At 44.5% G+C, this 27,183-nt stretch overlaps 1 protein-coding gene across 2 annotated transcripts in view; it reads left to right on the top strand.

Moving 5' to 3' along the window:
- Positions 1–27,183, top strand: part of ST3GAL1 (ST3 beta-galactoside alpha-2,3-sialyltransferase 1) — a 78,174-nt gene that overhangs the window by 10,837 nt on the left and 40,154 nt on the right. Inside the window, exon 1 of one of the 2 annotated variants that reach the window (XM_050970885.1) lies at positions 12,479–12,762. The exons of the other annotated variant lie outside the window; for it this stretch is intronic. The gene's annotated coding sequence lies outside the window, so the exon portion shown is untranslated. Of the gene's footprint in view, positions 1–12,478; positions 12,763–27,183 lie in introns of those variants that run through there. 2 annotated transcript variants of the gene reach the window in all.

The raw sequence follows: 27,183 nt of genomic DNA, 5'->3' as shown, positions 1-27,183 counted from the left end.
GCTTGTGAATTTTTAAAGAAGCTTTGCTCAAAATGCATTTTTTCTGACTTATCTTACCCCATGCAAACTTAGAAGTTCTCTGTATTTTATGAAATAAACCCAGCAGGCACAGCTCCATTTTGGAAAACAGCTTTTCTTTAGGGTGTAGCTCTCCCCTGCCTTGCTCTCAGAGCCACTAACCTCACATTTGGTGTGTCTCTGAATTTGGAACATAGTATTATGAGTCTGGCTGTTGTCTGCCAGTGCACTTTTTACACCTTTACTGCCTTGCTTGGCAATTTAGCGGCTCTGATGTGCAGAAGATATCCATGAGGAGTTTCTCATGGAACAGACTGGAGCTGGAACAAGACCCCAAGAGAACTTGATGCACTTGCTGTGGGAGTCTCAGGCTTGCTTGGCAGAGGGGCACACACTGAGGGTGGGATTCACAGGGTGGCATTTAACCCTCTCCACTCCAGGAAGGGACCAGCTGGCTTTACCAAGGTGAAATGTGCTGCCATTGGGACTGGTGCCACCTGCTGTGCTGCTGCCACCCTCCTCACTTAAACACTGAGATGTGGCACTCTGCCACCTGTGCCCAAGGGTTAAGTTAAGGGCAAAACTGGGAGAGATTTGCTTGTTTTGAAAAGTATCTCTTTCACAGTCCCTCGTCTCTGCCAAGGGAGCCCACCCAAATTTGCCATTGTTACTTTTGTATCTGATCAGACTTCAGTTGACAGCTCTGGTTCTTGGGGCTGGAAATTCCGTTATTAGGGCACTGGCATTTTTCTGAATATTAAAAATCTCTTGCTTTTATAGCTGTCAGAACCAATCTGAAAGATCAGATCTCCCCCTCCAGCTGCTGTGCTCTCTTGTGAGCTGATTGCTACTCCTGGGCAGGTGAGTGTCAGCATTGTTTTGCCTGGCACCAGCAATATTGAGTTCCAAGGAAAGGAGGGTGTTTCTGCATCTCAGATCTAGTCCTGTGTTTTGTTTATGATACTCTCTTCTGTCAGGAAAAAATGCTGCATACCACTTTGCCCTGTCTCCAAGAGAGAAAAGGGTCGTGCTCAGTAACCTCGAGTGTGGACTTGTCGTGTCTGGTGAGCTCATTAGAGCTTGATCTGCTCATTACCTGGAGACTGTTGAAGGCAAAACCAAAATATTTCAGAAGTCAGCGAGGGCAGCATGCTTCCCTCTGAGTGAGCATGGGAATGTTGTTCAGCACATGTATTTGAATTGATTGCTGAAGCTGACATCTGCTTACTGAGGTTTACAAAGCTTGTGGCTTCTCATAGTCTGTAAAACACATGGCATTTGTATGAACAGGCTTGTCAATGACAATTCCCTTACCCAAAGCCAACAGGACTCCTCCATCTGTGTAGCAGAGCCCTTTCCTCAGAGCCATCAGTCATCACTGCCTAAGAGTTTAGCTGAAAGTGAGTAAAAACAAAATTTTCTTTCTTGCTCTTCCCTTCCCCAAAGAAATTCAATTTCACTGGTGTGACAGCCCTTCCCAGTCTACTTATAACTCCTGTTGAACTTCCTGTCCAAAATTGCTGGGACATGAGATGGTTAACAAGATATTGTTCCTGAAAGGCCACAGGATAAGGGATCCTTGTCAACAGTACATGGTGAAAGATTTCAGACCTGATGAGTGATCTTTAGGGTGTGCAGCAGGCACCCAGAGAGTGTCTTGGGTGTTGAGAGAGTTAAAATTGGTTCAGATTTTTTTCAGGAGGTGCAGAATAAAGCCACAGCACTGGCATTATCATGAAAGATGTCCTTCAGCCTGCCCAGTTGGCTATTTTAGGAGGCATTTAGTGATGTAAACATCATGGCAGAGAGACTGAAACACTTGTTGTGGTTTAACCCCAGCCAGCAACTAAACACCACTCTCTCACTCCCCCACCAGTGGGACTGGGGGGAGAATCAGAAGGGTAAAAGCTGGAAAACTCATGGGCTGTGATAAGGACAGTTTAATAGGGAGAGCAAAAGCCATGCACACAAACAAAACAAGGAAATTCCTGCTTTCCATGGCCAGGCAAGTGTTCAGCCATCTCCAGGAGAGCAGGGCCCAGTCACAGGTAATGGTGACTTACGGAGACAATTGACATCACCCCAAATTTCCCTCTTCCTCCTTGTCCCCCCCACTTTATACACTGAGCATGATGTCACATGGTCTGGAATATCCCTCTTATCACTTGGGGTCACCTGTCCTGGCTGTGTCTCCTCCCAGCTTCCCATGGACTCCCCAGAACACAGCCCCATACTGGCCCTAATCAGCCACCACTCCACAGCAAATGCAGTGTTTGGTGCAGGCTCATGCTCTCCTTCTCAGTGGGAAACTTCCCATCACTTGTGGGATTTGTATCTTTATCCAAGCAGGATGGAGATTGTCCCTTGTCTTCTTTCACCAGGATTCTCTAGGTGCTAGCAGGGTGCACCACACCATGGTGAGTGGCAGAAGTTCCATCCATTTGGTTTAGCTGAACAGAGGTGAACTTTTCATTAGGGTGGTGAAAAGGTGGTTCCTGAGTTTACCTAAAAATAAACAAGGTGCTGACTGGTGTGGTTATATTTTCATTGCTTGACCTATCAAAGGAGACAGTGCCATGGAAAGGACACAAGTAACTTTCAGATGACATTGCATTAATTTGAGCAATGCTGGAATTTCTGTTGAGATGCTTTCTAAGGATGTTGCAGGCATCTGGCAAAGGCTCAGCTTGTTCTTTCCTTTGATATATGCCCAGAACCAGAGACAGATGCTGTAAAATTGAGTAATTAAATGTGTTGATTTCTTGTAAAAATGGTTACTGTAGTTCATTTCATAGTTTGGGGGTAAGGGGGATCTTTAAACATATCTTCACTCTGCTTGTGTAATTTGAAGGTGGCCTTTTTTCTCCTTTTTTTTTTTGGTGTCAGTTTGTGAAGGTTTTTTGAGTTGGGTTTTGGTTTTTTTTCTTTTTAAAGCACAAGGCTTATTTAAGAACGTTGTAGACAAAAATATTTTGCAATACCAAAAATCTTCTGCAGTGTGTTCAGAGCAGGACTTTCTTTGCTCTTCAGCTCAGAGTGCTTTAGACAGAATGGGAGAAGGACATGAAAGAGAATTGTGTTGTACTAAGCAGAATTAGAATAAGCCCACAAGCACATGGTTTGTACTTTTTAATTCCAAGAGCCTGAATCTGATCTCACTCCTACTAATCTCTGAAGGGATTATTCCTGATTTACACCATCCTGAATGAAATCAGAATCTGGCCCTGAAAGCCTGTTTGTACTTCAGACATTGTCTCAAGGCAGCTGACCTGCAAATATGAAAAGGAGACCTGAGTTCCTGTGGGTTAACTGTTTAAATTTGTCAAGCTAAGTCGACTACAGCTTGTTTAGCAGGGAAATGGCACTGCAAAACCTCAGGCTAGAATCCATTTACCTCTGTTGGACTGATAGGAGGTAATCAGAGGATCCTCTTTGGTGCAACACAGTGCTCTGCATTTGCATAGCATCTTTCATCTGAGGATATTAAATAACTACTTCATTGCACTTCTGGAAGCTGTTCAGCCAGACAAATCTCTTTAATGACCTGCCACGACTCTGGTTGCTAGCAGTGAAGCAAAAATAAGTTAGTACATTGAGTCTCTGGTCATGAGTGGCATCTGTGAGAAGAGGTCTGCAACCTAGAACAGTGTGAAGCTGTTAGCTGAAAATACTGGGGTTTCTGGAAAAAGGCTATGTCATACTTAGCTGCTGAGAAGAAAATTGATTTTTATTAGCACAGGTGCAGTTATTGTTCACTGAGACAGGTACCAAAAGCAAATGTACAGGTTCAGGGTGGGAAAGCACAGGTTCCTTTAAGTCATGATGCCAACTTCTTTATGGCCTCAAATGAATATTTTTCTGTTCATGTTTTGGTTGTCTACAAGCTCATTTTTAAGGCTGTGTTTACACTGAGATTAAGGGGAAGTTGAAAACACCTTTTCATGGGGCTGCTCTAAAGGAAACTGGTATATTTTTATATACCTGTGCATATTCTTAAATGAGCAGGTCATGTTTGTCATTCTGCAAAGCACAATTTTGGTGTGGTGACATGTATGCACAGTGTTTAAACACTTAAATGCAGCCACACAGTGGGAACCAGATGGGCAGCCTCAAGCAGTGGCCCACCTATTTCCTTTTAGATTTTGTTCTTGAATTCTGTTATCAGCTCAAATTTCTTAGTAGCTGTCTCTTTGCCATGTCAATTTGAGATGCTCCAAGCTTTAGACTACAGTAGTTAGATGACTGTGGAGGGTGCTGTCTTTATGGACTGTAGGATGCCTGCATCCCATGATTCACCCAGAACAATGGAAAAAAACACTGAACCTCTGGGACACTTATCAAAAAGGCTCAGTACAGGAAGATTTTGCTTACCCTGGTTCAGTCACCCTGTGCAAACATCTGGTCCTGCTCTGGAGCTGAGCTGCTTTTTCCTTTCCAACCTGAAAGCGTGGTTATAACATTAAATATGTTGAACCAAATTTGACATGCACAGTCACTTGTGTGAAAAATATCCTTAATTTTCCTTACAATCAGTAAGGAAGTCTGCTCCTTCCTCAAAGGTGTATTTAGTTTTGTTGCTAGTCACTCCAAGTTGTTAGTCATGGCTGAAGTAAACCCTGTCTATCAGCAGAGACTGGAGGAACTAATGACTGTTCCTGGAGGTGAGAGTTCATTGATTCCAGCTGAAACAGCTGGTGAGCACTGCCCTGAGGAGTTGGCATTAGAATAAAAAACAGTTGGCTTTGTGTCTATAGTTCATATGAGTAACCCAGAAAATGCTGTGGTGAGATCTCTGCATTTTTCTGTTTTCTATAAAATAGTCATCATCTCAGGTCCATATCTCTCCACTTTTCTATATTTACCTGATATAAACCAGAGGAAGTGCCATGGAAGCAAATGTGGGATTTACTGGGGGAATGAGAACTGGTTAATCCCACACTCTTCAGCAAAGCTCTCCCTTCCTTCAATCCTGTCTGTGCAGCAATGTGTGCATCAACCTGGGTCCTCTTCAGTGAAAAAGAGTGATACTGGACCTTCCTTTGAAGCTTTTGCTGTTTGATTGAATCAAATTCTCTAAAAATTCTCTCTGTATATCCACTGTAGGAGAAGAGACATTTTTCCCTGTTTGTCTCTGCTCTCAGCTGGTCCCACAAAGTCTGTTGCCACAGCAGATGTAAAGGTGGAGAAATTTTAAAATACATCACAAAGCAGATATAAAATCTACTGCCTTGCTGAACTGGTTAATGTTGCTTAGCTGACATTTTGCAGTGTAGGAAAAGCTGCATATTACTGGCCAAGCACTTTGTAATTTTCTGTTATTTCTAAAATGGATGCCAGCAATTGGAAATATTGAGTAATTTTTAATTGAAGTGATATGATCAGTGGGTGATTAGTTTTTGGAGTGCCTTGGATGTATGCTATGCTGTAGAGACCAGCCATCTGGAGCAGGGCTGTGGTTTAGCTGCTGTAATGAGTACCCATGGACTGCAGTGCCAAAATGACCAGGTTTATTACATCAATGAAGATCTTGAGTAATTTTATTCATTTTCACAGATCTAAATGAACTAAAATGAGAACATAATTTGGCCTGAAGTTTTAGTTTGATGCTCTCAATTATTAAACCAAGGATCATCGATGCATTTTCTACTATGCTTAAAATAACCCAGCCACAGCAAATCAGGCTGTTGAGTTTCTTCCTTTGCCTGCAGCTTTTACCAAATTTACCACAGCCAGAATTTCAGGACATTTTGCCTGGATGGCCAGTGTGACTTCATTGGGTGCTTCTTGTATTTGCTGCTCCTCTGACCTACAAGCATCACACTCTGCCTCTGACCTTGGGGATAGGCTGGGGAGAAGAATCCTAGAACCACAGAATGAGTTGTGTTGGAAAGGCCCTTTAGAAATCATCTAGTCCCACCCCCTGCAAGGTGCAGGGACACCTTCCACTAGGTTACTCAGAGCCCAGTCTGTGCTGACCTTGAACATTTCCAGGTGTGGAGCACCCACCACTGCTCTGTGGCAGTAATGCTCCCAGTGCTGGGGGCTGCTGGGCAGAGTCCCACCATCAATCTGTGCCAGTCACAAAGCTTGCAGCTCACATTGCTGCAGAGTACCTGTAGCAGCCCTGGGTGTGTGGCCAGGCTTGTAGCTGCTCCACTTAATTACTCCAAAGGGAAGACTGATTTGTGGTATCACACCAAAGTTAATGCTCTCTCTCCCTGAAATTTTCATTACACAGTTGTTTTGCTGAAGTCTGATCAGTCATGGTGATGTACAGCCCTGGAACTTGAATGTGAAGTGCTGCCCTGTATTCAGTGTATCAAGGGGTGTTTGGAGCAGTGAGGGTTACTGGAGGAAGTGGCTGGAAGAAAAAAAAAAAGCAAACAACTTTGAGAATGCTTTGATCTGAAATCAAATATCTGCACCAAGGAGGCAGTGTATTTTTAGGAAGAGGGCACAGGCTGCATGTAAGTAGATGCATTCTATTTGATGTGCTGAGATCAAGGTGTTGGAGTCTTTAACTGTTCATCTGGCCATCTTATCTTGTGTTTTCCCTCTTAATTTTTCCCTTGTGTTTTAAAATTGTTTTTCCCACTTGTTCTGTGAAACATTCTTATGCAAAGCCAAGTCTCCTGCAACTCAAGCAAGTTGTTTGTAGCACAAGAGCGAAGAGGTGTCGTAGAGTTTTGGTTTTGCATAAAAACACACCATTTATTTCCTTTTTTTTGCTTCCCAAGCTTGTTATTAAATGAGTAGTACTTTAATGAAGCATTTAATGGAGAAAACAAAAGAAAACAACTTCTATTCCTCTAGATTGTTCCCAATCCCTGAATGAAAAATTATTTAGAGATTTAAACCCTTGCTGTTTCCTGTGTCATTGCAAAGCAATAATGAGCAGAACTTGAAAAGCTCTTCTCTCTCCTGGTTTGGAGTACCAGCCTCTATCACAGCATCAAACAGCCATGCCAGCACTTTCTCATGGTACCAGCTGATTAGGTTTCATAGCAGATTCTCCCCTAATTTAATGCTGCTAATGACTGTGTGAATGAAACTTACAATATAAGCACAAGTTTGAAATCTCAGCTTCAGCATTGGAGTTTAAACAATCTGTACAGGAAGAGGCTGTTGAGAATGTAAGCATCAGTTTAAAATTGTCAAGTTTTCCAGTTTTCATTGCGATTTCCCAAAGCCACAAATCCACAGCAGACCTAGGAATAAATTGCAGGAATTGGGTTCTTGCTGTAAGCAGGGACAAGTGGCATGCCCTGAGCACTGGCACATGATGAAAAAGCCAGTGGTCTCTCCCTCCCTCTCAGCAAGATGTGAGTCACTTGGGTAATTCCTATTTTAAACAGCAGAACTGGATTCATGCTTCAAGTAGCCTCAGCCAAAGAGGAATCAACTTCAGGTTAAAACCTTGTGTTTTGTGTCATTACCTTCTTCTCCATCCTTTTTGCCCCTGCAGTGACAGTGTGTCAGAGGGTAACAGTGGGAAGGGGAGCTTTGCTGCGTGTGGGAACAATAAAAACCAGCTAGGTCTGCACTGAGAGGTCCCAGTCTGCAACAAGAGACATAGAGCACTTGTCCTCTGATGTACAGGAAAGAAAAACAGAGGCAGGGTCAGATGCAATTTTAGCTAAATGGTTTAGGTTTTGCAAATTGCAACCCTGTAGCCTTTAATGTACTGGATGAGAAGAATGAGTGGCTTATTTGCTGTGAGGGAGGTGAGACACTGGAACAGGCTGCCCAGAGAAGCTGTGGCTGTCACATTCCTGGAAGAGTTCAAGGCCAGGTTGGATGGGGCTGTGACTAACTCACTCTAATGGAAGGTGTCCCTGCCCCTGGCAGGGGTTTGGTACAAGAAATCTCAAAAGTCCCTTCCACCCCAAGCCATTCTGTGGTTAATCCTGGTACATAGCAGATGTGGTTACAGGTGACAGGATTTGATTGACAGCATGCTGAGAGTAGATGTCCCTCAGCAGGATTTGCTATCAGTGTGGCAAAGATGTGGGACACTGTTGGAGGCATTATCCAAGTGGGAGGCTGCTGCCTGCCTGCCAGGAAAGCAGAGGTGAGACCCAGCCATGATGACCCTTGAGCAGAGAAGGGTGCAGGAGTGAATCAGGTGCAGGAGTGAATCAACCCAGGTGCACAGCTTTGCCCCATGGGATGGGAGTTTGGAGAGCTTCCAGGTCCAGAGTAACTGCAAAGGTGTCACCCTTTTAAGCAGAAAAGTCCTTGGTGGCCTGAGGAATTTCTGCTGCCCAGGCAGGTCCATAAGCTGAGGTGCTGTACAGTCTGCAGTGACTCTGGTGACCACTCAGATGTTCCTCTCCTACTGTACTTGACAGGCAGTGATGGAGAGTGAAGGAATCTGCCACCATGGGATTCCTCTTCTCTGGCAGGATGAAGCCTGTCGCTGTTTTCTCTCTCTCTCCTCTTGGTCCCAGTGCTGGGAAGGGAGGGTTGAAATGTGGCACTTTTACCCATGCCAGGGAAGGTGGTTTTAGGTTTTCAGGGCTTCTTGAACATTCCAGCTCCAGTACATTTTGTTCCCAGACATGTTCCCTTTATTCTTCATTTCTATGGCTCTTCAGGCAAGGCTACTCAGAGCGCTGTTCCCCTGGGTGTCCTGGGTTCATGGTGAGGACAGAAAGGGAAAAGAGAAAGCTGTCAATAGGAGCCAGGGATCAGAGGAGCCAAGAAAACAAACAGCTAGGAAAAACACCTGGCTTCTGGGACTTATTTCCTTAAGAAGCAAAGTGGAGAGCAAAAACATGTGGGATGACTAAGATAGGAAGGAAAACCATGCTCATGTTTGGTGACAAGCCCTGCCTTTCAGCACTGAAGGTAGGGATTGGTTTCTCCATCTTGCTCCAGTGCTGTGTGGGCACATGTGTGGCTCTCATGGACAAGACTCCCGCTCCTTCTGCCCCTTCTCCTCACTGCTGGCTGACAGAGCCATTGGAAGAATCAGTACTGGGAATAATACCCTGCTGCAACCCCATAATGTACAAGCAATCTTGTGGGAACGAGTCTCGGAGTGAATTGGATCTTCATTTTCCTTTAAGAATACTCCAGTTTCTCTCAATCACGGGAAGACTGCTCTCCTTATGAAAGGGAAGGCAGTGAGTGCATGGAGGACAGGCATGGTACAAGGCTGTCCCAGTTTAGGGCAGATTTGGGAGAAAACCTCCAAAGGGTCCCCTCCAGAAAGGAAACCCACACGGCCCTTCCCCCCAACCAGTTTGGGAAGAATTCCTCGGAGAGAGGTGGAAAGAACCTGTTTATTTAACAGGCACAGCACCCCCAGCACACACAATGAACAATGCTGGATGACAGCACTCTGAAAAAGATGACAAATTCAGAATGTCTCTCCTGGGGGATTGCTCTGTTATCAGTCCCTCCGGTGCTGGGGCAGCTGCTGTAGCCACATGGTGCAAACTCTGGGTGTTTCCCAAGTCCCAGTCTGGAGCAGGTTTGAATGGTTCCAAGAAAGGGAAAGAAAGACAGTCCAGGGAAATTCGGACTGCCTAGCTAAACTAACTAACAAGCAGAAGCAAAAAGCAGGAGCAAGAGCAAAAAGCAAAAGCAGCGCTAAGCACTGCCCCGTCTGTGTCCTGCCGACTGCGGGGGAGTGAGCAGGGCAGTAACAAAACAAAACTTCACTTTTCAGAGCCAGTCTGGAAGGTACAGGACATAATACCCAGCATAAACAGAACACACAAATGGGGATACAAGCATCATAATGTCAACCTAGGACAGAGGTGAAAACAGCTCATGTTCCTTATGGAACAAGGAGAGTTTTCCTGTGCTGGAGCTTCCTCAGAGTGCGGATACTCCAGAGTGCAGATGTTGGGCACATCTGACAGAGTACAAGCATCTGCAGAGCATGTGCTGCTGTCAGACCTGGTAATCTGTCCTCCTTTTATGGGTCACAATGAGAAATAGGTACTTGACTGTCATTTGTCTCGTTTAGAGGAGGCATTGGAAAAAGAGGCTCTGGAGGTGGGACTTCCTCTGTGCTGACAGTTAAAGAAGCCTTGATGACCTGCTGGGGCATTGAGGTGTGAGTGAGATCAGCTGGGTCCTGCCCCAGCACAGCTGGGACTGAGATCCTGTTAACCTCTTAGCTGGGGAGGCAGGGGCCAGAGGGCAGAGGCTGGGGTGTCTAAATGAGGGAGCTGGTGCTGGGTCTGTGGTTACCTTCTTCTGTGGAGAACTGAAGCACCAAGGTAGTGCCCATCCAGTAACCTGAGGGGAGACTTTCAGAGCCCAAAGAGCGCTGAGTTTTCTGCACCTTAGTGAAAGGCAGTGAGGGCCATGTTGCCTTGCTTCTTTTATGTCATTAAAAGAACACAAACTAACAAAAAACATATATATGTGTATGTGTGTGTGTATGTTATCTTCTGAAAAATATCTAACATGTAGGTGTTCCTTTTAGATGAATGTGGAAGAGATGAAAAATCTTCCTTATGGTCCAAAAATGAACAGGATCTGTTCCTCTTTCTGTAGGAAGAAAAAAAAAATAAAATCACTGGCCTAGTTGACTGAAATGTGTCCTGCAGAACTGAGGACCCAGACTCTTTTCCATAAAACCTGAACACATGAAACAGAGTCAAAGCCCAAATGCTCAAGTGTGCTTAGATCCATGGCTCAGCTGAAAGCTGATTGGTGCCTTCCTGCTGCCTGCACCCCCTGTACACTGCCATGGATAGGTGGTCCAGACTGACCCATCCCAAGTGCCCACATGTGCAGTGAGTAAACCCTTTTCAAAGTGGTTTTTTTTTCCACATGAGGAAACAGCTTTCTCAAGTATTTATTACTTTGCCATGTCCCCTGATTGAAAGGATGCTATGAGCCCTCTGCACAAATGTTAGGGTGTTCATTTTTTTCCTCAAATGAAAGAATAGCAACATTCAGTTTCCAGTGGAGTGGTGATGCTTCATGAGAGTCTCGTTGACCCTGAAACTTGCACTGTGCTGTAGTCTTGAGTAAACCAGGAGAGCAGTGTTTCTGATATACCAGGTGCTGTCTCATGTTTGGGTTGTATTGATTGCTACCTCTGGCTCTTCCTGTCTGAAAGAGCCTCTCATAATGTTCTGATGGTCTTTTGGAACACCAGCTGCTGGTGATAGCCCAAGGATGGAAATTGTCCTGTACAACCATCTGAACAGTTGCAATTTCAGTGGCAATTTCCCTTTGTTCACAGTGTTCAAATGCACTTTTCTGATGGTTTGTAGCAGAGGATTCATTAGCTCCTTTTCCAGCAGTACAGCTTTGCTGTGCATGCAAGCCAGTGTTGATGTAATAACACATTTGTCTTTAATTTGATAGCCCATTGCTCTTACACACGTTCACTGTCATTGCAAAAGTGTGCTTTTTGTTGGCTTTTCTCAGGAAGGGATGAGGGGATGCACAAGTAAAATTTGTTTAGTAGAGAAACATTATTTCTGTTCTCTGTTAACAGCTAATTATGTAAAAGAAAAAAGCAAAAAATACTGGTCAGTCATAGAGGAGTAAAAGGAGCAATGCTTTGCAAATGCAGCTGAGGGATGTGAAAACACGATTCACTTTCAGAAGATTTTGTATTGTAATTCTGCATCACACCTCTGGCTCTCAACACTCTGCTGTCTGTCTCTCTGTGTGTTCAACTCGTAATATTCTGATTATCTATCACTAGCTGGGCAGCTATAGCCTTAGTTGTGATGTGATCTAAAATCCCCCAAGACACCAAAATACTTGAAGACAAGGAAAGATGTTGCTAAATAGCACATGATATAGCTGGAAAATCTGACCACAGAAAGCCCAGATGTCTGCTAGAGGCACTATTTTCTTAATTGCCTAATTTTAGATACTTAAGGAAGTGTGTTAAAAAGAAACAAAACTAAGTTGTGGGCAGTTCTTTTGAGGTCTAACACGACTGTTATGGATGATCCTTAGATTTTCCTAGATGCTTCCAGAAAAAACCAAGCAAAGAAACCTCTACTGTATGCTGTTTTAGCATGTTGATTATTTTATTTTATTTTATTTTATTTTATTTTATTTTATTTTATTTTATTTTATTTTATTTATTTTATTTATTTTATTTTATTTTATTTTATTTTATTTTATTTTATTTTATTTTATTTTATTTTTCTAATTCTGGAAGCTTTTGAATCAAAAGTTGCATTTCAGATTGAGGAATGCTAAGTCTGTTTCGGAATGATGCTTTCCTTATTTGCAAGGTTTTTTCTGAACCTTTTATGAGTATTTGACTTTGCAGAAATCCCCAAATTACCATCCACCCACGTGCAGCTTTGCTCTGAGGTGCGTCTCTGGTGCTCTGGCTGCCCTTTCTCAGTGCCAGGCCTCAGGGAGTCACAACTTCCCAGCACAAAGCCCTTGCCCTGTAATTCTGCTTTTACTTTCTCGTATTCCAATTTTTTTAACCTTTTTTTCAGCCCTCTGACCTGCTGCTGCTGACCTTGCTGAACCTCTTGCTGACCTGTATCTTATGCCACCCTGAAATATCATGCACAGGAAGCATCTGGCTGTTCTCCTGCTGTATGGGGCATTCTTTCAGCGGATTATCTCTGTTTCATTCTGCTCCGTTCTGGCACAAAGCCTGCAGAAGTCATTTGACAGACCTAAGCTCTCTGCAGATCCAGATCATCCATCTCTCAGCACTCCTGAGGCACCCGCGGTTCCCGCCGTGTCCACTTGCCCGGAGCTGCCTGCTGTGGGGACAGGGGCATTTCTCAGGTTTGCTTTTCCCCCTTCTCATTGCTTTGTCAGTCACACCCCCTAGAAAAGGAACTGCAAGTTGCTAGGAGAAGGTGAAGCAAAGTGTGCTCGGCTTTGGGAAGTGAAGTGTGTGATGGAGATGGGATTTTTAAACATCCTCTGGGAATATTCCTGGTGGCAAGAAGGGGGGGGTCTCTTTCTCACAAGCTTCTGCACTTGCAGTTTTCCCATTGAGAGGGGAGTTAGCTCTGGTTTTCCAGGTGCAAGAGGAAACAACTGTCTGTTGCTTCCTTCCAATTTTACACTGGCTTTTCCTTTTTTAAAATAAATTTGGCTCAACTTTGCACAGCCCTGGCAGGTACCCAACCCCTGTCGAGTTTCTTTGTTGAGTCAACAATAAATCCAGACAGAGGAGAGCAGCTTAATAGTCTGTAGTAATCATCCATCCAAAATCCTGCCTAAAATCTTCGTCTCTCCAACCTGTGTAGCTCCTTTCCTCCCAAAGGGGAACCATTAGTGTGTGTGGTGGGTTGCCAGAGGGTCCTTGTTGTGCCTTGGTGTATGTTCAAAGCTAGGTTGGATGAGGCTTGGAACAACCTGCTCTAGTGGAAAGTGCTCCTGCTCACAGCAGGGGGTGGAACTGGATGATCTTTAAGTGTCCTTCCACCCCAAACCTCTCTGATTGTTTGTCATGAGCAGTGCATAAAATGGCTGGGACCCCTGGGATCCCCACATCCCTGGTGAAGTATGTGCCTAACGTGTCCCTTTTGGAGAACCAGGAGAACCTTCAATTGGGATGTAATACCTTTTTCCAGGCTAAAACATAATCTGCTCAGTTCCAGATAAATGGGTTTCACTTTGATGCTGCAGGTTTTAGTCTTGTGCGTTATTGCTGTGTTGATAAGATTAATGATGTAGTCATGGTCATCTTAATGGTGTTTCACTAAAATGCCTCCTTTTCAGGTTGGGTAGCAATGTGGGAATCTCTCCCTTCACGTTTTAGGGTTTTTTTCTAACTTTCCTATTAGCAGGATAAGCATTGAAGTGATTCCCAATGCTGACACCAGAAGGTCTATTCAAAGAATTCAAAACCTCATGGTTCCTGAGGGCCTACTGAGGGATATTTAATATTTGGGACTGCACCAAGCCCCTCAGAATTCAGTTGCAAGGAACAAAAGCCTCTGAGAGATGTACTGATTCATTACTGTGTACAGTCATACATTATAAAGTTTAATGCTTGCTTGCAGACTGGGTGACAGGGACTCCATTTGTGCTGTGTTTGCCTCTTAATCATTGCCATAATTGCTTCTACATCATCTCTAAAAGGCAGATTAAGTCCAAGCACGACAAAACCTCCCATGGTATTGCTGCCGAGATCTGCCCAATAAAAGCAGCCCTGGGCTTATTTTAAATCTGTTTTTTCAGGCAAGGTTCTTATTTACCTGTTATCAAACCATGCAATTACTTAAAGACATTATTCTTCTGTTCAGTGATGAAAAAAGCCCCAAAGTCTCACCAGTGAGGTCACCAGGTACCTGCAGATGAGGTGCCCGAGCTTAGCAGCAGTTTGTAGGTGCAGCTGATGCAGTGCCCTGGAAGCAGCATTCCTTAGCAAGATGCTGTTTGGCTGTGGCAGTTGCCAGCCAGGCTGCATGGCTTGCTGGTGGCTGTGTTGCTCTCAGCAGCGTGGAAATCCTGGAGTGAGTGATAACTCTCTGGTCAGCACATGAGCAGAAGCAGGGCAGACATCCTGACAGAGACCAGACAGTGCTGCTTGGTTCACAGCACAGTCCTTGCAGTGAACTGCAAGAATTCATTTTCCCTTTCAGGGCCCCTGAGCTTGAGTTTCAAAATGAGAACCATATTTTGAGCTCTTTGTTCCGGCAGAAAATCAGCTCCTCTTTCCTGCTGAAACTCTCTCAGTGCTGCAAAGGTGTAAAAACAAGCCAGGCTCTGGCCCATGCCTTAAACTGAGTGTTTTGTGTTTGCCAGATTGGCTCTTTTGGTGGTGCCCGTGCAGGCTGTGGCTGAGCAGGGGAGGTCCCACAGTCCTGTCACACTGTGCTGAGAGTGGCTGCTCTCACTGCCTACAGCTCCTTCAGCTCATTTCGTGTCTCTCTTCCAAGTGAGTAAACCACAGAAGCAACTTTCTGCAATATCACCAATTTAACAGAGCACTTATGGCTCCCTGCAAGGTCTCCTCCACTCCCACTGTGCTGCTGCTTTTCTGAGGGCAAATTAAACAGATCTATTCCAATCTGACTGAAGCCATTGAGTTACTTAAACAGATTGACCTGACTTGGGCTTATCAATTTCTTTAATGAGGTGTCCTCTGCAACTTCTGCTTGGCTTTTCTCCATCCTTCTCATTAAAAAATTTATTTTAGAATCTCTTTGTTCCAGGTGGAGTCTTTGCCAAATAGTTGCCTGCGTATATACCTGACCCTCAGCCCCTAATAATGCTTTAATTTTCATTTTTAAATGTAGCAAAGGCACTGAGAAATCACCCTGCTTAAAAATGTAGGATTTGGAAAGTGTTTTAACTCTAAGTGAGAAGCAGAAGTGAAGAGGGTACTTCTTCCCTCCTGGCTCCATGGAAATAACCCTGCATAACAGGAGTTTCAAGATTAAAATGCTGGTTTTCGTAGCCTGGATGAGATGTCTCTTTATGGTCACCTTCCAAAACAACAACAGAGACAGATTCCACCCAGGCTGGAGGGATAACAACTTCCCATTGCAACTTCTTCATGAAATTGAATCTTTAGGATCAAATAGTTGATATCTGAAAGGTTTACCCAAATTGTAGGGAAAAAAAAATCATTGTTGATGTATAGAAAAACTGGTGTGCTTCTTTGGGATGAATGTCCATCAAAACCAGTTGGATTAATCCAGATTTACTCTGATAAAACTGTACTCTGTCCTTGAGTATCTCTCCCTGGGCACGTCTTTCTTGATGCTGATGGTCCTTCCCCTAAAGCTGTTGAATTGGCTGATGTTAGGAGATTGTTTTGGTCTGTTTTCCTGAGCCATTAAGGTCATTTATGTCTTGTACATCAGTCAAGGCCAGATCCTCCACATGTGCATGAAGTCACATCTGTTGGAAGGCCTTCCTCAGGCTACAAGGTGAATGCCTGTTTTGTACTCCAGATCCTTCAGCTCAAGCCTTCACCCAAAAGTGCCTCCCAAGTTCTTCCTCCTCTCCAAAAGAATAACAGCCATTGCTGGTTGTCTTCCTTCAGCTCACAGGTTATTAATCCTTCAGGTGTAAGCCTGAGCAGAGCCCTCAGTGGTGGGAAGGGAGGATGTCCTTCAGTCTTCCTCTCAACAAGGTACCTCTGGGAACATTTCCACTACTGCTACTTTGTTTTTTTCTTTTCTGACAAAGCTCTGTAGAGTTTAGGTGCCAGTGTGGGAAGAGGGACACTGACCAGGAAGGGTTTAAGGCACAGGTTTGCAGTCAGGCATCCTCCTGTTGTTGTCTCTCTGACTCTTTCTCTGAGCAGAGTCCAGAGCTCCATCTGAGCTGACCAGGTTTAGCAGGAACTGGTTTTACCTTCATGTTCTGCACGGTCTGTCTATACTCAGTGGGGGCAGGTTCCCAACTCCACTGAAGTGTTTTGTTCTTTCATCCTGGTAGAAATAAATCAAATTTCATGCAAAGCTGCTGCAGAAGAAAAGCCTTCTGCTGTGGCTAATAAACCACCACTGCTCCAGTCCCTCCTGCTTCAGCCACCCAGCCTTGCTGCTGACAGTATTTCCATCTCAAATTTTAGAAAAGCTGGGCAGGGAAACCCAAGATATATCTTGCAAAGTAGATACCTTCTATGTAAAACTACATCTCATTCCCAGACAGAGAGGAGGAGGAGTGTGTGGCTGTGGGCCCTGGACCTGAGTGGGATGCAGGGCAGTGGGGACAGCCCTGGGGCATTAGTGGGAACGCTGTGTTTGAGATCCAGCAGCGTGCTCCAGCCTGCAGAGCTCAGTCACAGGGTTTATTATTGACTGCTGCTAGAACTTTATAAAACTGATTCAGCAGAGCATTGGTATCTGAACTATTTAAGGGAGGGAGGAATGATCCCGTGGTTACAAAGTGAGATGTGTGCTGAAGTGTCTTGCTGAGCTGGTATTAATGTAGAGAAAATAAAGAGGTGCTTCCTGGCTTGAGTCTGGGGCCAGTGTGTGCCACCTGATCAGATTTAGGATGTTTCAGTTCTGAGTACCTCAACACACAAGTTAATAAAAAAACCCCAAGCGCTCACCAGAAGAGCAGAGCGTTAATGGCACTGAACCACATACAACACTCATTTACTGGGGCTTTTCCAAGGTGAGCTGTCCAAGCAGCTGGATAATAAATGTAAAGGTGTCCAGAGGATCATGTATATTGGATTTGCAGACAGTATTGTTGAGCTGTGGTCAGACTTGACCACAGGTAGACCCCCTCTGACTCAATAATCAGGCAGCACTCTGCATGGAAGCCACAAGAGTTTGGAGAAGGTGTTTTTTGTGTCCTGGGTGTGCCCAGTGGGCCTGATCCTGCATTCCTGTGCTGGTTCTGAGAAACTGATCATTAAAATCAAAGAGGTTTTTGACTGACTGAGGAGTTCAGACTGTATTGCTGTGGATTTTAGTTCCTGCCATTCATTTTCCTTTGATTACCAGTACAATGCTTTATTTTTGCACAGTGTAATATTTTAATAAAGGCGCATTTGTAGCTAATAACATTTATGAAGAGGCAGCTTTGACTGAAACTGCATCTGAATGTCACTTGAATAATGAATGGGAATACCATATATCCATTAAAGTTTGAACAATGATAACTGTATGTGTGTTAGAGTCCCCTTTTTGATGGATATGGCCAGCAGCCATTAAAATACAGTGAGAATTCTTGTTCACAGTCCCACAGTGGCTGATAATAACACTCTTGATAAGAATTTGCAGCTCAAGACACCAATTTTACAAAAGGGATTTATTGCAGCTAACAGCAGCTCTGAAGATTAAAATGTAACCATCATTCAGTTCTACATTTATTTTATTATTTTTTTAAGTCTTTTTTTTAAGTATGTAAAGAAAGGATTTTACTCCCCATCACTCTCTGGAGTTGGTTTCCTGCTGGCCCTTATTAAAAGTTACTCACTTTTTGAATATAAAATATTAGCCAATATCCCCACTGGTTTAAAAGAAAAAAACCCAAAACTTTTCATCCTATTTTTAACACAGAGGGTTTGTAGAATTTGGAAATAGATGTGGCCTACTGGGTCATCTAGTCAATTTTCTACAGCCCTCCATTATTTCTTGCAAGCCTTCATGTTTCTGGGCTTTTTAATGTTTATAGATGCATTGCTGCTGCAGCTGTACTCCAGCTCAGTGATGTGTGGATGTCACTGGGCTCTAACAAGGAGACTCGCATGGCACTTTGAAGTTGGAGGAAAATAGGGAAAAATCTTCTTAATAGAATCTATCCCAGAAAGTGACTTTGCTTAGCTTACAGTTAATATGGGGTGCTTCAGAAAATGTATTCACTGTAGAGTCTTGTAACTGTTTTCTTGGACCTACAAAGCTGATTCAAGAGGCAGTGTAGTACAGTGGCTGAGATGACTGACAGATTTATATTCTGCTTTTTGACCTTCAAAAAGTCACTTAATCGAGCTTTTCCTGTCCCCCCTTATCCCTTCTGCAGAGCAGGGTTTATCTGAGCAGAAAGTGCTTACTAAGCACCAATTGATCACCTACTGTGCCAGGACCCTGAGCTTTATCTCTCAAGCCTGGTCAAATGCAAAATATTAAGTTGGTCTTCTGTAGAAATAGGTTGTTGAAAGAATCATGTAGGCTTTGGTTTTCAACTGGCACAAAAAGCTGGATTTCTTAAGGATTTGGCGAGCTGAGTTTAGCTTTTCTTCTATAATTATGAATACAGTTTGTTGACTTTGCTGATTCTTTACCCCCATTCCTGTGTTCAGGTCTGATCTGGCAGCAGGAGTTTGAAAGCTCACATCCTTGTGCATTAAACAGGATGCAGTGCCTAATTATTATCTTGATTAAAGTTGGTGATTAAGTGATCTGTAATTGTGTGTAAATTCAGACATCCCAAGATATTGCTCAAAGCCATGGTGACTGATCATCTGGTCAGGGTTGGGGTGGCACTGCATTGATTAAATCTTACTTTGAGGAGAAGTTGGTGCACATCTCTGCAAGCACTTAAAGCTCTGTGGAATTTTGCTGCATTTCTCTTTGCTGAGCAATATGTGAAAATACATCAAGTGCGAGTCAAGATAAGTAATAAATGTCAAGAAAGTATCTACAGAAGGATGTATTTGTGAAATATATTAATGGCTCCTTTTTTAATTTAAGAAAACAGAAAAATACCACATTCCTGATACATTTCTGAAGTAAGTACAAAAACATGAGAAAATAAATATATGCCAGCATCATAACTTCCTCTTGATGACTAAAGCTATGGCATTTTTAAAGCCAGGGATGAAGCAATTTTTTAGGCATGATTCAGTTGAAATCTCTGCCTTTCTCTGTCCTCTCAGAATAAACCACCCATGCATTTTAAATTTTGCTCCTTTCATATGTCATGGGATATTGATAAATAGTGATAATAATAAAAAAAGCAATGCCCCTTATAGCAAAGAAAAGGCAGTCTGGTTGTCAAGTGTTTTCCAAGCTTGGTGCAGCTTGGACTGAAAGACTGGAATATCACCCAGTAATAAGTTTGTGGAGATGAAATCCACTTGGATAAAAAGTACAGAGCTATGCAGCTTGACAGGCTGAGTCCTAAAGGGCAGCACTCTTGGATCCAATAGTCTCTCTCATTTTGAATAATTGCTGTGCAACACAGAATCAAACATTTATTGCTGAGTACAGGTGCATCTGCTCTCCCTGGTGACCCTCTATAAGCAAATGTGCAGGACGATTTTATTACCAGGACTGCAATTCACACAAACTGTTTGCTTCAGAGAATTAAATAAACCCAGACGAAGGACAGTCAATACTGTTGTTTTACCCTCTTGCATTTAAATGCTGCCTCCTGGATGGTTCAATAGCAAGCTGGAAGACAGAGATGATATAATGATTCATGTGAAGAAATTTACCTTTGGGGAAAAGCCACAAGAGCACCAAAACCAAGGGGTTACTTTGCTGTAGACAAATTCAGAGTATCACCTTCATCTGAGCAGGCTGCTGTGATTGATGACTAGTGGGAATTTGGTTGATTGGAGAAATCTTGGCTAAAAAATTTGTTTCCAAACTGGAATGGCCAAGCAGTGGCAAAGCTTTGATTTTGCTGCCAATGCAGCATTTGAAGAGAGAAACCATATTTGTGGCTGTGGTTGAAAGAGCTCCTAGGAGACATTTGAACCCATGCCATGAATTTTTGAACTAGGAGCATTTCTCAGTGCAAGGGAAAATGATATGTCAGAGCAGCCCTTGCCTGGAAAGGGGCTGTGATCATTCTTGCCTTTGGGCAAAGCCTTCCCTGAGACCAGTATCTCCTCAGTGCAACTAAAAACAAAGGAAATAAAGGCCTCTGGTGCCTGGCTGTAGTGATGACAGCACATTGCACGGCTGTGGGGGGACATGAGGAGCCATTTAAAGTGCCAACTAATGCCTTATTTGTTTTTCTACTGTATTTGGGCAGTGTTGACCATCCCTTGCTAGGACCAAATTAAACTAAGCAGAGCTGGAAAGGCGAATGCCTTTGGTCTCCTTTTTATCAGCTTTGTGACCACAGCAGGGCTAAGGCATCCCAAGTCTTTGTTGTCTTCATAAACCCCTGAGAACTCCATTCAGAGACACAGATCCACCACAACAGCCTGGGCTCTCACACCTGTAATTGCTTCCATTCAGATACAGGCTGGTGTTCTCTCCCCAGCTCTGAGTTTTGGACAGTGATAAGGCAAAGGAAAAGAGAAGCACTATAGAATATATATTGGATGTGATTGAGAGCACCTCATGGAAGCAAGAGTAAATACTGAAATGCTGATTTATCTTTCTAAGACAAACACCTGGGCTTTTTATGAGGCTTGGACTAAGGAATATAAACACTGGGTGACAGCCACAGTAGGACTGACTATTCAGGCTGTACCTCCAGTCTATCCAGATATTAAGAGCCAGCACAGAGCAGTGCAGAGGAGCCATCAGAACACTGCAGGAAGTCCTCAGCTGCTGCAGATCTGTTTGTGGGGCAGGGATGAGATCTCCTAGGGCTCAGTCCCAGCCAGGATATTCTGGGGTGTTCATTCTCTGCAGGGTTCAGGATCAGTCCTTCAGCCCCATGGAGCGCAAACATCACAGGCATGGGGTGAAAGCCATCATGGACCATTTTCTGTGTCTGGCCCTGGGTTTGGAGCAACAAGCTTTGTCCTGAGCAAAGACAGGTGGAAGGAGAGGTGTCTTCTCAGCACTCTTGAGAGTGATCTGGCAGAAGAGTCTTTACCAAAATTTTCTTTGTAATCATTTCTGAGATAAATAAAGTGCAGGCATCACACACAGCCAAATGAAATGGAAGCTATGGCAAAGCTGGTCAAGGGAACTTTCTCCTTCAAAACCTCTTGTAATGGGTGACCCAGACTTTCAAGACAAAATATTTGGCAAGTGAGTTCAAACTGAACAAATTCTCTTATTCACTCAAAAGCTCGTGCTTCTTGCCAACACAGTAATGTGCTGTTGGGACAGGTAGAAAGGGCTGCTTTCCAAAAATAAGCAGATCTTATGCAACAAGCTTAGTTATATTAATAACTGAAAAACGGATGTACTATTCATTATCTGCTTTCAAATCCAAGTAGACAGTCATACTGGTGATTACTGATTATTTTTTTATTCTTACACAGAGAAATCTTTGAGGAAAGGCAGAACTCAGTCTTTAACATTCTTTTGATTTCACATTGGAGCTTGGTAATTGATGAAAGATGTTCCATGTGTTACTTGAAACTTTCCTGTTGGCTTTGTGATCTGAACTAGGTCTGACAAGTTACATCAAGAGTCCTTCACAGGACACTCCCTCTAGCAAGAGTAATACCCTTCTTGCTCCCTGCTTCTGGAGTTCTCATTGAAGTGAATGGACTTGATATGGATAGACAGTATTTGTCTCTATTCTGTTATTTTGGGGGGTTTTGTCCTGATTCTGTTGAATATTGGAGCTGTTCTGCTTGTAATGTCCACTGTTATAAATAGCAGCAATACTAAAATTCATCCTTAATTGTTTTTAAAAAGGGATTTTGGATAAAACAGTTGGTGGAAATCATTTGAAAGACTCAGCTGGCTTTGCATGAAGTTGGAGCAGGCTCAAAACACACTGACAAGTCCAGCAGTGAAAAAAATCTCTGTTGTCAGCTGATGTATCTCCTTCCTCTGCACTCTGGGCTGTTCTACTGGCTCTCCTTAGGCACTGATTTTCAGTGTCTAGACTGGGAGGCCAGTAAATGAGAATGCAAGTCTGTTGGGTTTGCATGGCAGGGTTTTGGCCATGGGGGGACTGCAGCGGTGGCTTCTGTGAGAAGGTTCTGGAAGCTCCCCCCATGTCCAGCTGAGCCAATGCCAACTGGCTCCAAAATGGACCAAGTCCATCTGCAGTGCTGGTAGTGCCTCTGGGATAATGTGCATAAGAAGGGGAAAAAGTTGCTTCTCAGCAGCAGCTGGAGGAGGGAGGGAGTGTATGAGAGCAGCAGCTCAGCACACCCTGAGGTCACAGATCCTGGAGGATTGCACCTGTGGAGGGGTCCCACCTGGGGCAGTTCCTGCAGCTCATGGGGAGGACTCACATTGGAGGAGTCCATGGAGGTTTGGCTCCCTGAGGAGGAAGGAGCAGCAGAGACAGTGTGAACTGACCACAGCCCACATTCCCTGTCTCCCTGCACTGCTGGTGGGGTGGTAGGAAGAGAAACCAGGAGTGAAGTTGAGTCTCAGAATAAGGGAGGAACGGGGGGAATGTTTTGAGATTTGGTTTTATTTCCCATTGTCCTGCTCTGATTGCCAAGTTGAGTCTGTTTTGCCTGTGATGGTAATTGGTGAGTGATCTCTCCCTGTCCTTACCTCAGCCCACACGTTTTTCATTATATTTTTCTCCCCTGTCAAGCTTAGGAGGGGAGTGACTGAGGTGCTTTGGTGGGCACCTGGCATCCAGCCAGGGTCAAACCAGCACAGTGAGGCTCCCCCCATCTCCAGTGGTGGCAGTGAGTCTCTGCACTGTGATCACTCAGGGAAGAATTTAACTCCAAAATTACAAGTGTGCATTGAAAGCATGAGACTGAGGCTTCTGTCTCAGGAATGGGCTGGAAGTGCACATCCTGGCTCTTATCCTGGGTGCTCATGGGGAGAGAGTGACTCAAGACCTTGAACACCTCTCTTCACCTGCTCCACCATGACAAGGATATTTACATTACCCTCTGCAGGAGTACTACTCTCTGCATAAGCAGCCTGCTGTGCATATCACACTAAGATATCACCCAGATTCATGTCTTTGCAAGCCCAGGGGCTGAAAGGGGTTGTGCAAATGTGGATAGCTGCATGTGGCTTCTCTGACCCAGACAGAGAAAGGCAGTCTGTGAAATTTGGGCTTGTACACCTACATGGACATCCATAGCTAGAGGAAAACAAAGAAACGATTTGTTAATATATGCCTGTGTCACACTTAGAAATGCTCTTGAACAGGGTGCCTGACAATAGCATGGAGTCTTCTAGGTGCAGGTGGAGGCAGCAGATAACTGTGGTGGTGGTGCCAGGCAAAGCAGCTCCTGCTGCCAGGGCCCAGCATGGAGCCCTGTGGCTCCTTTGTAGGCATTGCCATGGGTCATGGAATCACAGCCAGGGAACCAGCTGGTAGCTCTGCCTCCAGCTTTCTTTATCCCATAAAGAGTTTCAAATGCTGCCCCCTGCTCCTTGCTTTTTAACAGATGACATTGAAGGACTTCCTCCTTTTTCCCCCCAGTTTTTTTAAGGTTCTCCCTGCTTCATTATGTCATGGGTGACTCCCCTGACACCAGACCACTGACTTCAGCACCAGCAAGATTTTCATGGAATCATAGAAGCGTTAAGGTTGGAAAAGACCTCCAAGATTACCAGGGCAGTGATGTCTTGGTAATCTTGGAGACATCTTGATTTCTTTTTCCTTGTCCAGAAATGTCTTTTTTCTTGTCCAGAAACCAGTCTGTGGCAGGGCTGCCTACAACCCCCTCCCACTGCAGGCACTAATTCCAAACCCAGCCCAGGTGGCTGCTCCATTCTCCTGCCAGAGCACCAGGGATGGGGCACATCCTGACCCTGGGAACTGCCACCCTGCCTCCCTGCTCAGCTGCCCTTGCCAAGCAGTGCTGCAATCTGGGCTCAGTTCCTGGAGCAAAAAGCAGCTGAAGCAGCTCAGTGTTCCCCTCTCCAGAGACCAGCTGCTCTCACCTGGCGCCTCGCAGCTAATCATAGTGACAGCAGCCATTGTTTATTTCCCTCCATCCTTGTCTTCCTTGTTTTATGGAAAATTAGAGCAGGCAGGCAAGCCATCCATCAGCCTATAAATGCTGTGGAGTCTTTTGGCTTTGTGCTAAATAATTGTGCATTTTATTGCTATTTACACATTTATTTTCTGAGGCAATAAAATACAAACTGCAGTCCTCAAGACTTTATATTTTGCATCTGTATCGCAGCAGCCACACAGGCTTCAGCAGCAGCATGCAACCTGCTGCCATAAATTCACTTTCTTATTTTAGTAGGTCTAACATTTATTTATAATTAATGTCAGAGACCTTACACAGGAATGCCAATTATTGATTTTTTCTTTTTTTAAGAAAAAGAAATTACTTTTTTCTTATTACTGCCATAGCGGCACAATCAAATTGCAGAGGCTAATCTTGTTCACAACAGTGGAAGAAAAGGCTCTTAAAAACTGAGTTGGTGGTAAAGTTATAAAAAGCATCATGCAACTCCTTAACTCTGGAGTTTGTATATATGGAAATTATTGTGTGGGGGGCAGGGGACAGTAATTCAAATTAGGAGCTCTGCTGGTGTCAGTGTGGGAACAGGGAAGGTCTCCAGCAGGAGCCATTGCAACCAGTGCAAAATGAGAGCCTTTGCAAGTGGGGGCTCAGTGTCCCAGTGCAGCTGGGGATGGGGGCACCCAGGGTCTCAGGGGGACCCCAGACTCCATTGCTGTGACTGAGCAGTGGCTGCTGTGCCTGCAGGTTTGCACTGCCAGCAGTGCCCTTGGGGTGCAGCCCTTTCCATGCAATGGGTGTCCATGGAACTCAGCTGCACTTGCCACAATCCCATGCACAGGGATGTGAGTTGGGCCAAAGAAGCCTTGATATTTTTATGGCTTGAATCCCCAATTACCTGCTTAGTGCTAAGATATCTACCCATGCATTTGTAAACTAAATGGCCCTTATCAGTAGCCTTTGCACAGCTGGTGCTTCTCCTTCAGTCCAGCTATGCCAGGAAATCTGCTGAGGGAGACATCAGACTTGGCAAAGAGCGATGGGAACAGCAGCCAGCTCCATCTCAAACTAATATTTACCCCTGGCAGGGATGGCTGCCTAACAAGTGTTCAGAGGCTGAAACACAGCCTTGAAAAAGCTGCAGGTTGGAGGTGTGAAGGGGCTGCAGAGGGCAAAGAAAGGAGTCTGCTACTGCACCAGCTTCCCATTCCTGATGGTTTACTGTCAAAATGCTGAGCAGCTCTGGGAGGGGGAATAAGTGGAGTTAGGAGCGGAGTTGGGAGCCAGGGGTGGATGTTACATTCCTACCTCAAGCTCTGTAATTGTGAGAATAAGATGGATGCCTGCAGGCTCACTCACCCCTTCCACATCTGCAGAGCAGAGCTGGCACCAGCATGTCTTGTGTATGGTGGTATTTGGAGGGATTACCAAAAAAAAGGGCTTGTCATGAACAGTTGTCATGGGGGTTGAATAACCTGCTTGTTTTGTGCCACCTTCCCCTCCAAGGGGTTCTCCTCCCACAGCAAGTGACCCTCAGTGGGTCAGGAAATGAAGCCAGAGGTGATCAGTCCATCTCTGTGACCTGCCAAAAGAGCTCCATAGACCGTAAGGGAGCCAGGCCTGTGTCAGCTGGGAGGGGTGTGATCTCTGTGCATCCATGTGGCCAGAGATGCTGTCAGAGCAAAGCTGGATGTTGCTGAACTGTGTGATTCAGTCTGAGGAACAGCAAACAACAGCAAACCAATCCTGCAGGATTCTGCTCTGCCTGCCTGGGGGCACTGAGTGTCAAAAGTTGTGGAAAACAGTGAGGTGTGGGTTCTCAGTGTCTCTGGAAACTCAAACCCCAAACATCTCATGTGGAGTACCACAAATGGAAGCAATGAGTGCTTTGGCTGTTACTTGTTTGTCATTGCACAGCCACAAATGCCACCTGGATTATTCTGTCACTCCAATTCTGACTTTTTTGTCTAGCACTATTAGGATTTTTCTTTCTTTGCTTGCTCATCAGGAAGATAACTCTATTTCATTTCTTAATTAGCTGGTATTTCTTCACCCATTCAAAGATGCCTGGCCAAATTAAATTAACGTGCAACACTTGTCAAACCAAAGGCTTTGCACACCAGGGCTAGACAGCCTGGGGACAGGAGAAATGTGCTCTCACAGAGCTGTACTGTGTGGGCTTGGGGCAGGTATCACCCACAGGAACCTCACTTGCACAGGGGGGATGTTGCTGACAGGCATCTGGGCATGAAGGAGCTTTATTCTGCTCAGTAGCACTGGTGGGGCTGCAAAAACTTCTTGATTTGCTCTGTCTGCTATGAGAGTGCTGGGGAGCCTGGCCACCAAATGTGCAGCTCACCTCCATGGGTTTTGTAAAATTGTTTCTGAAATCAAATCCTGTTTTTGTTTTGCCTGTGTTAAACAAGTTTAGCTGTAACTCATGTTTCACCATGATGATGCTATTGCAGACCCAGCCCTTCTTTTTTGAGTTGGAGAAGGCACCAAACACATCCAAGGGCCTGTAGGAATGGGACAAGAGGCAATGGTTTAAACTAAAAGTGTTTAGATTCAGACTAAGGAAGATATAAGGAAGAAGGTTTTTTGAGGAGGGTGGTGAAACACTGGCACAGGTTGTTGAGAGAGGTTGTAGATGCCCCATCCCTGGAAACATTCATGGCTGGGTTGGATGGGGCTCTGAGGAAGCTGATCTTGTTGAAGATCCCCCTGCTCATTGCAGTGCCGTTGGACTAGATGACCTTTAAAGGTCCTTTAGAACCCAAACCATTCCATAATTCTAATAAAGCTGTGGGGAGGAAGAGGGGCCATGTCTCTCTCATTTTTTATCCTTTGCCGTAGAAGAGGGTTTTTATTTTATCCCAGTGGGAGGTTGTTTTGGTTCACACCAGCAGAAGTTTGGACATCCCTGTGTCCCTCCTGTCCTCCTTGCACGCAGCAGCATGACCCATATAGGGGTTAATTCCAGCAGTAAGCCCTGTCAGCAGGTCACTAAACCTGCT

The sequence above is a fragment of the Serinus canaria genome, chromosome 2 (assembly GCF_022539315.1).
Source record: "Serinus canaria isolate serCan28SL12 chromosome 2, serCan2020, whole genome shotgun sequence".
NCBI lineage: Eukaryota > Metazoa > Chordata > Aves > Passeriformes > Fringillidae > Serinus > Serinus canaria.
Note: the sequence above shows the minus strand (reverse complement) of the source record. Positions and strands in the feature narration are given on the sequence as shown.